The sequence below is a fragment of the Dermacentor silvarum genome, chromosome 4 (genome assembly GCF_013339745.2).
Source record: "Dermacentor silvarum isolate Dsil-2018 chromosome 4, BIME_Dsil_1.4, whole genome shotgun sequence".
Taxonomy (NCBI): domain Eukaryota; kingdom Metazoa; phylum Arthropoda; class Arachnida; order Ixodida; family Ixodidae; genus Dermacentor; species Dermacentor silvarum.
In genome coordinates, this window is record NC_051157.2 from 89,247,515 (window position 1) to 89,262,526 (window position 15,012).

At 43.9% G+C, this 15,012-nt stretch overlaps 1 protein-coding gene across 5 annotated transcripts in view; it reads left to right on the forward strand.

Annotated features, from left to right (window-relative positions):
* Positions 1-15,012, forward strand: part of LOC119450367 (dopamine receptor 1) — a 439,710-nt gene that overhangs the window by 121,839 nt on the left and 302,859 nt on the right. The gene's annotated exons all lie outside the window — the stretch shown is intronic.

The following is a 15,012-nucleotide window of genomic DNA, read 5'->3' on the forward strand; positions in this document are numbered from 1 at the left end:
AACGCTAGTCTTAAAAAAAACATACTAGAAAAAAGACAAACGTGAAGCACCACGATTCGTACACGGGTCTAAACTGAATCCTCGCATGGGGATTCTGCACACTTTGCGTATGTAAATACGCCCGGTGTGTCCCCCGCGGCTAGGCTGCTGATGAACGGCCTTACGATCTCATATGCGCACGGCACTGCGGCCCACAGGCCTGTGCTCATTCGGTAAGCAGCGTAATTAACCCGCCAACGTTTGCGTGCGGCATCTTTACCAAGCTGATAATGCGCGTGTGCATGATGTACGGTCTCTCAACACTATAACTTAATGTAGGTGTGTGTGGAGTTTTTTTTTTCTTCTTTTTTTAGCTCTGTTACAAGCCGCAGGTAAGGAAGTTAACTATTCTCTGTCGAAGCTCCGACCATTCTACCTCTATGTCCTTGTAAACTTCACAAACGTTACGATAGCGAAGAATACGGTCTTAGGTTTAGCTGAGAGATCAGATGGCGAGGCTGGAATCCGGTCTTGGGGATGCGAGCAGCAACATTGGAAGACCATTTACTGAGCTGTTCAACAGCGGACATGCACTGTGTGCGCGCAACAGGCCAATTACTTCAGTTACTTCGTTGCAGCGGAAGAAGTGATGTCTCAGGACGGGGTCAAGGTTTCGAAACGGAGATTTGTCTTCGCTTTTTGCATTTTGCAAGCAGTTGCTAAACACTTGCTTAGTAGATCTTTCACTTTGTTTAGCTCGTTTTCAACTCGTGCGTGAACGCTTTCTTCTTTCATATCTCTTTCCTTCGCACTTTTTGTGCTCTTCCCCCTTATCCGTGTAGGCTGTAGTTGTGTCGACGTTCATTCTGGTTAACCTCCCTGCACATTTTCTCTGTTTTATCTCGTTCTTGTCACGTCGAACTTTGAAAAAAGTTTAATAAATAAATTGATTGATCGGATGATTGATTAATTGATAGATATATTGGATGCATTGATTGCATTAGTCGCCGCACATTGTACATCAGATTTGCTTGGATGCGGAATAAACGCTTACACGTGCGCTTCTTCGGTTGGTCGGTCATCAAAAGCCTTTTTTTCTCTCAGCGGTTTCTCTTTTATATCTAATAAAGTGCTATGATGGGTACCTGAAGCTGAAGAACGCTCAGTCTACAAAGCTTAATCGCTTTCTATTCAGGTTTCACCCATATCTAAAGTGAGGTGCAGATAAGCGAAGAATGAAAGGGTCATCTCGTATTGAATTTGATGAAATTTTCAGCCACATTTTGCGACTTACTGCAATAAATTAATTCGGCACACGACAGGAGCAGAACAAACACGTTACACAAGAAGCATGATTGCGCAAATTGCTGGCCCGATAAAAGCCTTATATTTTCTAGTAGTCTTGCGCAAAGTTGTTGATGTTTCTCCTTGAAATTAGACCCATCAAAATACGTTCTTCTTTATATAAGATATGTTTATCGTTATACAAGTGGTAGACTTTCTTTTCACAATTTTCTGGGGTTAGAAATGTCAGGGCCAGATGTATTTAGTATACTGGCCAATATTTTATTGTTACCTGGGAAGAGAACCACTGCCTTTTCCATGTCCGCATTTGAAATAACGTTGCTTTATCGTTCGGTGACGTTAAGCAGTTAATCCGGGCCATGATATCGGAGGAATGTTTTCTTACTCTCGTCTGAGCCAATTATTAAAGCCCCGGTTCCTTTATTTCACTTTAAGCTCCTTAAGTGCTTAAAGTAACTAGTGGAAGAAAACAGCGTTACTCAACGTTCATAGCAAAGTCTGAGAAGGATAATGAAATCAGTCATGCTTCCTGCTGGACACTTTTTTTCTCTTCTTTTTGCACGGAGAAGTGGATGATGGACTTCGTATCAATGCGTGATCCAGTCTTTTGTGCCGGAGGCTATACTACAGCTGAAATTTGTTCGGCAGTCAGTTCTGTATTGTTGTTGTCTTTTTTTTTCGCTGCCATTCTCGAAATCCAATTTGAACTGCGTTATCAAAGAGCGATGGAACGAAAAATGTTAGGCCTAACGTTAAGAGACAGGAAGAGAGCGGTGTGGATCAGAGAACAAACGGAAATAGCCCATATTCTAGTTGATATTAAGTGGAAAAAGTGGAGCTAGGCAGGCCATGTAATGCGTAGGATGGATAACCGGTAGACCATTAGGGTTACAGGATGGATACCAAGAGAAAGGAAGCGCAGTCGAGGATGGCAGAAAACTAGGTGGAGTGATGAAGTTCGGAAATTCGCAGGTGCAAGTTGGAATACGCTAGCGCAAGACAGGTGTAATTGGAGATCGCAGGGAGAGGCCTTCGTTCTGCAGTGAACATAAAATATAGGCTGATGATGATGATTATCATAATCCAAACCTACTTAGGGACGTCAGGCTGTTTTTCTTCGCTTGCTTACCTATACTGTATAAGAAAAGCCGATGCTTCAGCTCGTAAAGCGCCGTGCGAACTGCCACAATTAATTGCGACATCACCTCCGATATCACCGGCTAGGCAGATGACGCGTTGCTCCATGACGGAGATCTCAGAGGCCCGTGTTGGCCTGCTTAGGTAGGGATCACGCTGATATTGCTGGCTGTTACAGCGTAACCAGGCTTCACATGATTAAGGCCAAAATGTGTTCAAGCCGCAGTTCGGTCTACTTGCCCGGCTTATGTAGGAATGCCTTTATTAAATTAAGAGATCGGGACAAAATCAAACTGCCACAGAAGAAATGCCAGAAGAAAAAGCCATTTGCTGTCTAAGATCTGTAGTTTGCTAAAGCGTTGTGCATATTTCGATGAAATTTCGTCCGTTGCGTCCATATTTTAAGAAGAAAGCCCATTTTAGGTGTGGGACCTCAGAATGTGGAACGTGCCCTTTGACAGCACTGAATATGTCGTGTTCCCGGGACCGCGTGCTTCGTGGAGGGGGAGGCGCATGGTAAAACATAGTCAAAATTTTCTCGATGACGCTGGCCACTTCTTCCCCAGTACGTGCTATCAACGAAAGCGCTCCAGTACGGAGCTAGAACAATAGAAATGCCGGCAATGCCTTTGCAAGTAAAATAGTCTGCTTTCGCAAACAAACAAAGCAATCACACCGAGCCACTTGATTTCAACTTCTGGCGGCCTAACTCTCTCGCTGCTTCCGCGTTTCGAAGCTTTTTCTGGTGTTCGGACGCGACTGCCTTAACGTCAGCACAAGCGCCATTAAAACGCGGAGTTACGGCCTTTTCACTTCTATATCAAATAAGGACAGGATCCGGTAGTACACCGGCCTGGTTATTTAAGACGTACGGGGCGAATCAATTCTCCGAACTGTACGGCATGCGACGAGACAGGAGCCATTGAACACTTTCTGTGGTCGTGCCCGAAATTCCAAGATGAAAGGGACGCTCTCCTGGAGAATCTGCAAAAAAAAAAAAAAAGGGGGGGGGGGGGGGGGCGCTTCCGCATGCGTGTCCGCAACACCTTGTATTTCCCGAGGGATCAGTTATAGCCCGCAAAGAAACTTCACGTCTCCTTATCGAATTCTTGAGAGAGACTGGTTTTGTGCACACATGGTGAAACCCTGCAACGCTATTGTAAGAGACACTCGGGCGGAGCAATTGCCGGCCTTGATCACCAGGGTAAACCCGCCTGTTGCTACAATTAACCACCAGAACCACCATCTTCTTTTTTGAAATTATCTTCCTGCTGTTTTCTCGCTTCTTGGCGCCGTTTAAAATAATAACATCAACCGCGCTGCCTCAAAAGCGCCAGTAAGATCCCATGCCCGTTCTACTGCGCGCTCCCTTTTGATACGTCGAGTCATTAAAGACAACTTTATTCCGCGAGACTTCCCAAGGTCAATTATTACATGTTACTGACATAATCTTAGCCTGTAAAGTCGGAGGCAATTTGTGTTGCTGGAGATTTCTCCGAGGCGAGAAACAATTTTACGATGTGATTTTCCCAGTGAAAAGGCCGTAAAAGTATTAAGGAGATGGTACTTCTTGAAGATAATTGCTTCGTCAGTCGGGGTATAGGCTCTCTTGTACGATCTGCATTTCTTTCCCCCTTTTTTATGCACAGCTTCTTTATGCGAGTTGGTTATTTTCTTTACTAATGTCGCATTGTAACATATTGGCATTTATATTACATCAGCTGTAGGGTTAAGACATGCATGCAATGCCGAAGGAAGAGCTACAGAAAATTTATGGCCTAGCTACACCTACGCGTGCAACAGCGTCACTTCTTATTGGTCGTAAACTAAATATATAGCTATTCTCGCGCGAACTGAATCTTTAAGACTCTGCGTTTGTTCAAAGTTGTAGCGACTTTTTACGGTTGTTCTTAAGCTGTATTTATTGTTTCAATGCGTGTAAAAAGAAGTTCTGAATAGAAGGGTTTTATTTCACAGAGTATGGGCTTAATAATGGTCTTAAAAATTAAACTATGGGGTCTTACGTGCCCGAAGCCACAATATGAATATTAATAATGATTTTGTTGTTTTCGTTACCGGAGTGTAGTAATTAGCTAATACACTGAATTACTGAATTGTTCGCATGAGCGTGCCGGGCAGCTAGTTTTCCCTGGAGGATCGTGCGTAGTCTGTAATAAGGTGTCGCTCATTCTGCTCATATTGCGTGCGAGAGACTGAATTGACTCAATCACTGTGACACATATTCATTACGCGGTGAGGAACACTCAAGTGCAGCAATTGCCGGCCAAGTCGGCCAGGCTAATTCCGCCTGTATATCATGATCTTCCCGACCAGCACTGTCGCAGGCTCAGGACACCTCTGTCGATATTTTATCACTGTTGTACTGCAAGCGATTATAAAGCATTGTTACGCAGACATCGTCAAATTAGTTTTACTTATCCGTCCTCATAAACAACTCGTTTCTTACCTACATATGTTTACCCTACGGGTGACAAGAACTCTTCTATTCATTAGGAATTTAATGAAAGGTAACATGAAAAATCGAATAAAAGGTATTGAACACAAATCAGATGAAAGGCTGATTTGTCAGAACAACGGCCGGATGACGAATCTTCTGAGAAGTCGCGGTCCCGGTGTTGGAATGTGAGCTTCGGAAAAATAAGTATTATTCTTTGCGATTCGCTTTGTTGTTGTAACATGATGACGGTATCTGCGACCGATGTCACGATGGCTGTATGAAGTATGCTTAAGATTTATCGCTTCAACAACTTGCTGTTATTTAGCGATTCAATGCGGTAGTAGGATGATGTTTGGGTTCAACATAAAATGCTGCACAAAAAACAGCATTTGCCTAAAATCACACACTCACACGGCAAGTCTTAAGTGCAGCGTGTCAGAGCAAGTTGTGATGGTCGATGCAAGAGACATGTTTCGTACCCTGCCGGCGCGTTAAGTTGCATGGTAGAATACTTTACCGAGACGTTAACACAAAACAAGTGAGTAAACCACCCCACGTGCGTACACGCTACATGGCGACCTTTTTCCTTCGCCCTACCGGCTTTGTTCCTTCGGGGTGAACGAAAGAATGGCCGTGCTGCTTCCATTAAACCAACACATTCCACACGAGTACGGCAAGTTGTTAAACTGTCCCAACTTTCTCACCTTCTCTCGCGATACCAAAAAGCTAAGAACGCGCATTTTCGGTCAAAGCGCGCTTTATAACAACACATCAGGGCTATTTTCATCCAGTGCGTATATGCAGCTGACAAGAGAGGCCTTTCATTAAATTCCTGGACGTCGCAACTGCTGTTTTCTTTTTTTTTTCTCTCTTTCTTCGCACTTCGTTCGTTCGACTAACAAAGGGATGCGACGTCGAGCTACTTTCCTTACAATGCGCCGTTGTTGGCTGGCTCGTGGTAGATACGGCGTCGAGCAGTGACGTTGCAAAGTCCGCTGACTGGCCGCAGAAGCTCCCTTTTTCGGGCGCGAAGGCGTAATCTTTGTAGTGCGTAGGAGGTATTTTCGTCGGTGACAAATGCCCTGCTTGTCGCATCGCAATATTCTCGAGAGTTTCACATAGGCACGAAAGCGAGTTCGCTACATTTTGGTTGGTCGTCACAGCCTACTATATATATATATATATAAAGAGAGACAGAGAGAGATCTATAATGTATCTCAGTGAGCTGCGCTGCTTTGGAACCAACTACTATTTTAAGGATGCACCGCCATGAGCGAGAGTTGCGACAGATGCCGTTCTATGTTTGCTTCTTCCCGCATGTCAGCGAATGGTTACAAATAAGCATGGTAACGGATGGTTACAGCATCCAGGCTACTAAGTAGCGCGACCCAAATGCAGAGCCAATAAGGATAATAACTATTATTTGGAGCTAAAGCTTCTCAAAGTTTCACTGGGGATCTGAGAGAGGGCGTGGTGCAGGAATGCAGATTGATAGCGCATTTAAGCAGTGCAGCCAGGCTACAAAGCAAATTGTAGACGGAAGTCCGGACACAAAATGTTCTTGATGTCGTGGTCTCAGTCGATCGTGAGCGGCCCGTTATGATTATGCCGGCTATAATAATGTTCAACTAATATCGAGCGTGGTAATAACGATACAGACCCTGCTGCTACGGATAAAGTGAAGTGAGAGGGTTGAATGGTATATCAAGACATTTGCGAGTCGGAGACCCGAAGAAGTCATGAAAATAAAGAGCTTGTAAACTGAATGAAAATTAGGCTTAGCAGTAGACATGGTGTTTAAGCGCCATAGGCTCACTAACACCATTATCAGAGCAAACTATTTTGTAAAGCAGGCCACACAGGTAACGCAGCAGAGGCCAAAGAAGGCACTGCTACAGGTTTTAAGAACAGAGCTGCACAAACCGCTTTGTCGTGAATTGTTTTTCATTGTGTTGTACGTGATCCTGTGCTGTGATAAAGCGCGGGGATTGTGACCGGCTTTGACCGTGGGTCTGTGCTCTCTCTCTTTCTCTCTACTTAGTTATCTCTCCACATCCCCCTACCTCATCCCACAATGTAGGGTTGCAAACCGAATGTCTAGTTCTGGTTAATTTCTCCGATTTTCTCCTTTCTTTCATCTCTCCCTCAGAACCATTTGCCCATTGTAGATGCATTTGGTTCGATACATGAACAATGTTTTTCCTCCTAGTTTTGTCCAACGTTGCTTTCAATTTTCCAAATATGTCAATTACGAGATTCAAAAGAGGCGCGATAATTCTGGTATGTGTAGTTTTAATCACGCTATTAAGCTGCTGATCTGCGATATATCAGAGCATACTGTGCCTTTCTCGCACGCTGTGCGAGATGAAGAGGTCATAACCATCCATGCACACTCAGTCTTCAAATGAGTATGCATAGACGGTTATCAGCTCTTCGAAAGTCATAGCAGGCGTCAAGCGAAACCTACACACTTGGGCTACGCGTTTAGTAACGAAAGAGCGCAAGGCAGGAGTCATGGACAAATTAATAATTTCGAAATACGCAGGCCCCATGCAATTATAATAAACTACCGCGAAATATTCATACACGATACGAAGTTCGTCATGCAGTTGTATGTATGGATTTTTAAGACTGTGAGAAACAGTTAAGTTTTTTTTTTCTTTGTAAGGCGCCCACAATCGCATTCACCTAAATGACCAACCTGTGCATTGAGCTTTTCACAGATCTTGATGCAAATAGTTGATGCGTACTAAAATAACCTCGAAAACACAGAGCATCAACGGCGTCGTCGCGAAAGCATCTTTCACCCTTCAGGCAACGGCAACCAGCAGTGACAAGGCTCCGCGCGAGGAATGACGAATGCCGAACACCGCCCTGTTGGCTGCATATGCGTCAACCATACACTGTATGGCGATCGATCACGCTCCCGCGTATGACTTGGTCCCCCTGGATTTCAACCGACGCCCATACAGTGTCTTGAGCAGTCGCTTTTTCATCTCCCATCGGCTTCTGCCGGCGCGTCCTTCCTCGCACATTGGGCCGTGCGTACGGATCTTCGCCGCCGAAGCATTTTATCGCCTATACCTGACGCGCGACAACTCGCACTGCCGGCGTAGTTTGAGAATGCGAAGGGACGTTTTCTCCACGTCGCTTTCTTATCTCTTTCTCCCCTTTGTGTACACGGAGGGCCCGTTGATCCAATCGAAGCAGACGGTGTCGGCGATGAAGATCGTGGAAGCTAGCAGTGCAATCGCCCGCTTGCTATAGGCACGCATGTACGCGGAGTAAGGGGGAAAGAAAAATAACCGTCTGGAAAGTAGATGGAGGGCACGAAACGAAGCTTCCAAGCAGGGACGAATCAGTCTTTCGTCACGCGCCGTGAACCATTCCTCAGCGCAATTTCCCGCGTCGCTGCTCATCTTAGCCAGTATATAGCACGGAGCAGCACGGTTTCGAATCGGCTGGTGGCTTACATCAATAAGGATCCTGGGATAAAGGATACGACAAAGCTATTAGAACCAACCAAATTGATCCGCGAATCCCTTCTCCTCACGTGATGAGACCGAAACATAAGGAGTGTAGCAAGAGAGAACGAAAAGAAAAAATGAAAAAAGATGAGCTTACTGCGAAGAAAGGTATATGGTTTCGCTTCGATGGTCAGAGGATTCATTTTCGTACGACAGGAATTATATGAAAAACGGCCGCACGAAGAAAATTTCATATTCGTCGTCGGCGGAGGAGATTATAACCACCAGCTGGCAGTTTATTATTCCTTCCCTCTCGTTCTTTTTTGTTTCTTTTGACAGCACTTTATTTATTCAACCCAGTCCCTCTTTCACACTGTGGACCGCCAGTAAGAGCTGGCGTCTCTAGTCGAGCGGAAATGACGTGTTTCGGAATAAATTGCGTGTGAGGGGCCCATATGTACATATTCAAACGCTCCACTGGTTCCTCTCAGGTGGTGACAAGGCAAATCGCTTAATCCGATTACGCACCGGACAGGTGACGTCGGTCCATTAAAAAAGGGACAGATGGGCACAGCTTCTGCGGTAATGCCGCCTACTTTTTGGGCGAGTTAAAAACCGCGCTGAGCAACCGTGACGTGGAAAAAAATGTTTGCCTGTGGGATTAGGTCTAATCCAGCGCAATATGGTCTTGCGAAAGCAGCCCTATACCTGGCGCTTTGAAAGTGGAAGACCGAGGAAGGTTACGCGCTCGCTCGAAATGCGGCTTTTAAATGTCCCGAAATAACTCCGTTGGTCACGTGTTGAAATTCTAACTGGGCTGTTGTCGCACCGAGGCCTGTGACTTTGTCCGAAGGAAGCTGATTAGGCTGACCAGCCTCTTAGGGTAACTACATAACAGTAAACATAAACAAATATTTTAACAGACAATCTGCAAATTCAGTGTACCAGGTGACTTTTTTTAATATTGAAAGAGATTTATTAAAGCTTTTCTATGACATACAGTGCAACTCCGTGTCGCATCAATTCGATTACACCCGCCGTGGTGGCCTCGTGGTTTTGGCATTGCGCTGCTAAGCTCGAGGGCGCAGGATCGAATCCCGGCCTTGGCGGCCGCATTTCGATGGGGAGCGAAATGCAAAAAACGCCCGCGTACGTGCACCCATTGGGTGCGCGTTAGAGAACCAGAGGTGGTCAAAGTTAATCTGCAGTCCCCCACTACAAGTGCCTCATAATCATACTTATATGGTGGTTTTGGCACGTAAAACCTCAAAATTTCATTTTAACCGATTCGATTACTTGAAGGGCCGCGCGTTACTTGCATCATGATATTACCTAATTAACTAACGGAAGTTGCGTGAATACATTTATAAATATTCACTTTAGTCCATGTAACCTGGTTGCGTAATTGAAGACGAGCAGTGCTGAAGTCTCATTCATTTAGAAGACACCCTGTGCTACGCGCTAGCTCAGAAAAATATGCCTTCAATATCTGTCGCAAAATGCACTCATGTCCGAGTCAACATTTATGAAAACTTTTTCCTTTTTGTTAGTTTTTTTTTTCTTGCTTGTTGCCTTTCTTTCTTTCTTTCTTTCTTTTTTTTTTTTTTTTTTTTGTAGCGGATAAGCGGAATGCTGCAACTGCACTTTTCCGCGCATCCTGATACACCCACATAAGGTGGCGGACATATAGAAGCTGAAAAAAAAGCAGGTGCGCATGAGCTGGAGCCGATATCTATGCTACTATGTGTTCCCGACTACATCCCTGCGATTTGCAATCTTGTATACACTCGGCTCAATGGGCGGTGTCCAAAAATACGCCTCAGCCGCGGCTGCCTCAATGTAACGGAAACTGATATCGAAGCCCATGTTTTTGCTGAGTGGATGCGTCAGAACAATTGCAGAGTCGTAAACACATCATGGACGCCATAGTTTGAACACCACCTATGGTGGTATGAGTGGGAAGTCAGCCATCTTATGCAACGATGGCGCTTTAGCTCGAGTATGTCTATCGAAATTTATGGGACAGGAGAAATTTATTTTCGCGCCGACCGCTGCACCAAATTTCATGAGAGCTGTTACATCAGAAAAAAAGTAAAGAAAGAAAGTTATGATTTATTGACAGGAGCAAGCAGATTTTTTTTATTCAGGCCATCAGTATTTACAAAAAATCTAAGAAACCGCAAATTTTCAGGAAACAAAACTACCAAGTTTACAACTTTGTAACTCAGCTATCAAAAATGATGTCACAATTCTGTCTAATGCATATACTAGTGCATCGAATGCGGACGAAATTTATTATTATACATGGCTCTCAGTTAAACCACTAATATGTAAGCAAGACTTTCGTAATACCGTCGTAAACATTGTAATCAATTCACGTAAGATTTAAATTGATACTTAAATTTGACCGCTTTGGGTTTTCTAACGGATGGTGTTTACAGAACTGCGGTATCTCTTATTGCTGCAGGGTTGAGGATTTGTTAATTATGCGCTTCTATTTTTTTCGAACTTGCCAATTTTCGGCAATTTTGTAATCATTTAGGGTGCTAATTCAAAGTTCTGTTTTTAACGGTCACTGGAATTTAACCTTTTCTCTCAAACGCAACATATTCCATTAAAATGGGCTCAGGAATTAACTTACAAAATTATTTCTGCGTTATACATGAATTTTAATATGCAGCAACGGTGCTGGACTCGAGCTAAAACTTCCTCTTAACTTAAACATTGGCGCAATTGGCGGCACCGCAATAACAAGAATATCACGCTCGACGTTGTAACAGTAAAAAAAAAAAAAAGACACTACGTGTTCGAATGTCGCTTTAAAAATAGTATAGTGCCCAACTCCCATACCCGCGTGGAATTGTGCTGCGTATATTTTCGCCTAATTCCTTCTGTGCAAAAGTTTTTGGAAAAACTTGACGAAGGAAGAGCGTAATTTAACCAGCAGACTTCCTTAACTCCTGCTGCTTTCTGAAAAAGGTGTACAAAAAAGAAAAAAAAAGAAATGTTCGCACAGAAAGAAGTGACGCGCGCATCAAACTTACTCAGTGGTGCGATTATGAGTACTTGCGCTGAACTGATTGATGCCCATTACTCCTTCCTCCCTGTCTTTTTTTTCGTTATTAATATCTTATGCTCGACTTTTTTGGAGCCCCTGTATCGCCACTGGTGACCTTGGCAACAGTCTGCATCAGCGCACGTGGTCTCAACACATAAAATCAATCGCGTTACGTAACGTTGCCTCACCCTTCTAGCCAATAGGCGATATACTGGTTTCATTATGCAGGCTCGCTCCCTCACTTGCTCATTAACTGACGCGTTCACTCAGCGTCACGACAGCTGAGGTATATTGCTGGCAGCAGGTGACGAGAAACGTCGAGATTACCGAGCTAGGAGAAGGCGTTTACGAGTGATAGATTAGAGCTCTCTCGTAGAGGACACGATCGATGATGAAGTGATGAAGAATACGCAAAGGGCGCGAATGTGGTTTCCTTCAAGGTTGACGCCCGAGGCATGGTAGTGTAGGAGCACAGGTACGTCTAACACGCCAGGATACCACGTTTCAATCAGTGGTTAGCGCTCGGGACGAAGCGTGGCTGTCTTCCACCACTCGACCGCTGCCTCCTCAGGCACTAGTGATTGGAATGTGTCGTGCGAAAAACGCATCGACGAGGCAAGCGGCGCGGCCCATGAAAATCGACGAGACAGACGCCTGGCCCGTCATGTCTTACTTTTTTTTTTATCTTGCTCACAGTGGGTGTATACGGCATCTGTACAGGCGGGGTCATTGTAATGATGCTAACTGTCAGGGAATTAATGTTTGCTTAGTCGATGAACCTTCCTGAATACCACATAAATCCTTGGAGACAATAGACGTTCTAGAAATAAAAGGAAAACGAGCAGACCATAGCGAATTCCACACACTCGAAGTGGATTACCGACTTGGACCATGGAATAGCATCCCGCCTGTGTATCAAAGGCTGCAAAGTCAGTTTTAACCTTTGTGGAATACACTGGTCCCAATGTATTAGCTGTGTTGTTTTGTATGTTGTTCGCCTGTGGTGTGCCCTGTACGTATCACTTAATTTGTCGTCGATTCCATTTTGACGAGCTTGCTGGGCTTGTCACGCCAGGCAAACACCTCCAGTTTTTATTAACGAGTGTATCTTATTAAATCCACACTTTCTCAGCGAGAACAGCATGTACAGCCCGCGACTTAAGAATTAAAAAGCAAATTCATCAATATCCAACTTGTATACATGCGCCAGCCAAATAGGTTCAAGCATTTTCGTTACATCAGTGCGAATCAAAATACCGTATATTTTTTTTCTTCAATATGACGTCTTTATCGGTGAATGATTGTGATTGCTTGACAGATAGAGTTTGATTTTCTGCCCTGTAGCATCGTAAACAGGCCGTGCATCCGCTAAAGCAGTGCATGTCCTTGTGCATGTCCCTTGTTTTTCTTTAACTTGTCTATAGCGTGCGCATGTTTCTTCTTCCAACCGATCAAGAACGCAAACCAGTCAATAGAGTACATCCTTATTTTTCTTAAATCCATCAAGAGAGTTGGCCTGCCTTTTTCCAAAGCAATGCAACAAGTTTATATAGTACACATGTCTTTTTGTTAAATCACGCAGGAAAATACATATACACATTTGTTCCTGAAACCTGTCAACAGAGCAACTACGCACCTTTCTATATAGTAACGGTCGAATACGTACGCCTTTCTTAAACCACTCGAGAAAGTACATTCGTCTCTTTCTCGAAGCGGTCAAGAAACCGTAAGGAGATTACCTATATTTGTAAAGAAAAGCTCGTCATTATTCAGTGCAATATAAGTTGAACCTTTATTTTATTTTATAAGAAAATTTCGGATTATATGCCGCTTAACGGAGCTGTTTATCAACGTATAGGACTAACCTAAAATATTTGACGCAAACTACAACCTGTTGTATCTCTTTGAAAGTTAATCGAATAAGGGTCGACGACTACGTGCGCATGCCGTTTTTATCGAACCAGCAGACGGAGTAGTAGCACGAGCCGTCTGTAAAGAAGACCGAAGTACGTTTTCTCCCTTTAAGCAATGATTCATTAACTATACCCGACGACAACTTTTGTTACAGCAAAGTGATAGCTACGTGCATGCGCCTGCACGTGCGGAGCGTCTGCTTTTTTGTTACTGCGCCAAGTAGTGCCGATGTTTTGCTGGCGATTTACAGGAGCAGGAAAGCCAGACATGTACCCCAGAAAACCAGGAGTAGGAACATCAAGCAACGGGAATGTTTTCCCACGGGCCGTATTTTTTTTTTTTTTTTTTTTTTTGTGCTTCGGCTCTGTAGCTCCGGCTGCGCTGCCACAGGAAGTTGTCGCCGGGTGTAGGTTACCGCCAGGCTATCTTGCTTAGATTGCGGAAAACGATGCGTTTTCAAACTTCGCACCATCAAGCTTGAGTTTATTTTTGCTGCTTTTAAGTACGTCGCATCTTCTTGCCTTACAGGCGTACGCGCGAGTGCGCATCTTCATCTTATTATGCACTTAACAGACGAGGCGCGTTTCAGAGGCGCACGCTATAGATGTGACTGGTACGACACGTCCGGCAGTGTATAGGCCACACACATCGTACACACATTTGGAAGCTCCGGATTTTTGCGCTGGATTACGGTAAAACTGCGGCTCGTAGCTCTGAAGATGACATACATAAGGTGTTGCCATTTCTTACATGAATGCCTGTGAGAAGAGTGGTCGTGTGCAGTTTTTAGCTCGTTTTCTTTTTCCCTGTGGAAGGAGTTGAAAACATCAGGTTGGAGTCGTTCTTCAAGAATGATGCCGTAAAATCTGAATGCGTCCTCTTTGCAACGCATTCGTTGTTTACTTCTCACGGGCCGTATTTTTTAAAGCTACGCCGTTGTAAATCTGTCTTCCTTGGTCGGGTGAAGTCTGGGGCTGTACAGTCAATGTCAGCTTCTACTTCCCTTCTTTCTTTCTTATTAAATTTTGTGGACACATGTTTATTTATTTATTTATTTATTTATTTATTTATTTATTTATTTATTTATTTATTTATTTATTTATTTATTTATTTATTTATTTATTTATTTATTTATTTATTTATTTTAATTCAGGATACACAACCGGGCGCTTTATGGATAGAGGAGTTCAGTAAGGGGGCTTCGAATAAGTTATGCAAACCAAGCTCGAAAGCTGCGCAACAAGCACATGAGGAAAAATTGAACCCACGAAACCATACGCAAAGCAACACTAGCAAAAAAAAAAGAAAAACATAACATGAATACTATGTAGTACAAATATTCCAGGCAACCAGAAAAAGAAAGAAGGAAAACACGTATAGAAACACAATTAAAAAATGTATATATCAGTAGTTGGAAAAACTACGAAACTGCGAGGTACGTACTATAACACACGAATCATTGCAATAAAAACACACCAGAACATGGAGGAAGGAAACCCCAGGAGAGGCCCTGGCCAGCACGAACGTATTGGAGAAGGTGTGGCGGAAGTCACGTGCTGTTTTTCGCAAAGGATCACTGGGACGGGTACGCCAAATGTCAACGTTGCTATGGCAACCGTGCTCCTGAAGCATTCGCTGCTGCTCTCGGTCTCTGAAAAGTGAGATAAGATTTTTCCGCCGGTGTACTTCCCGCA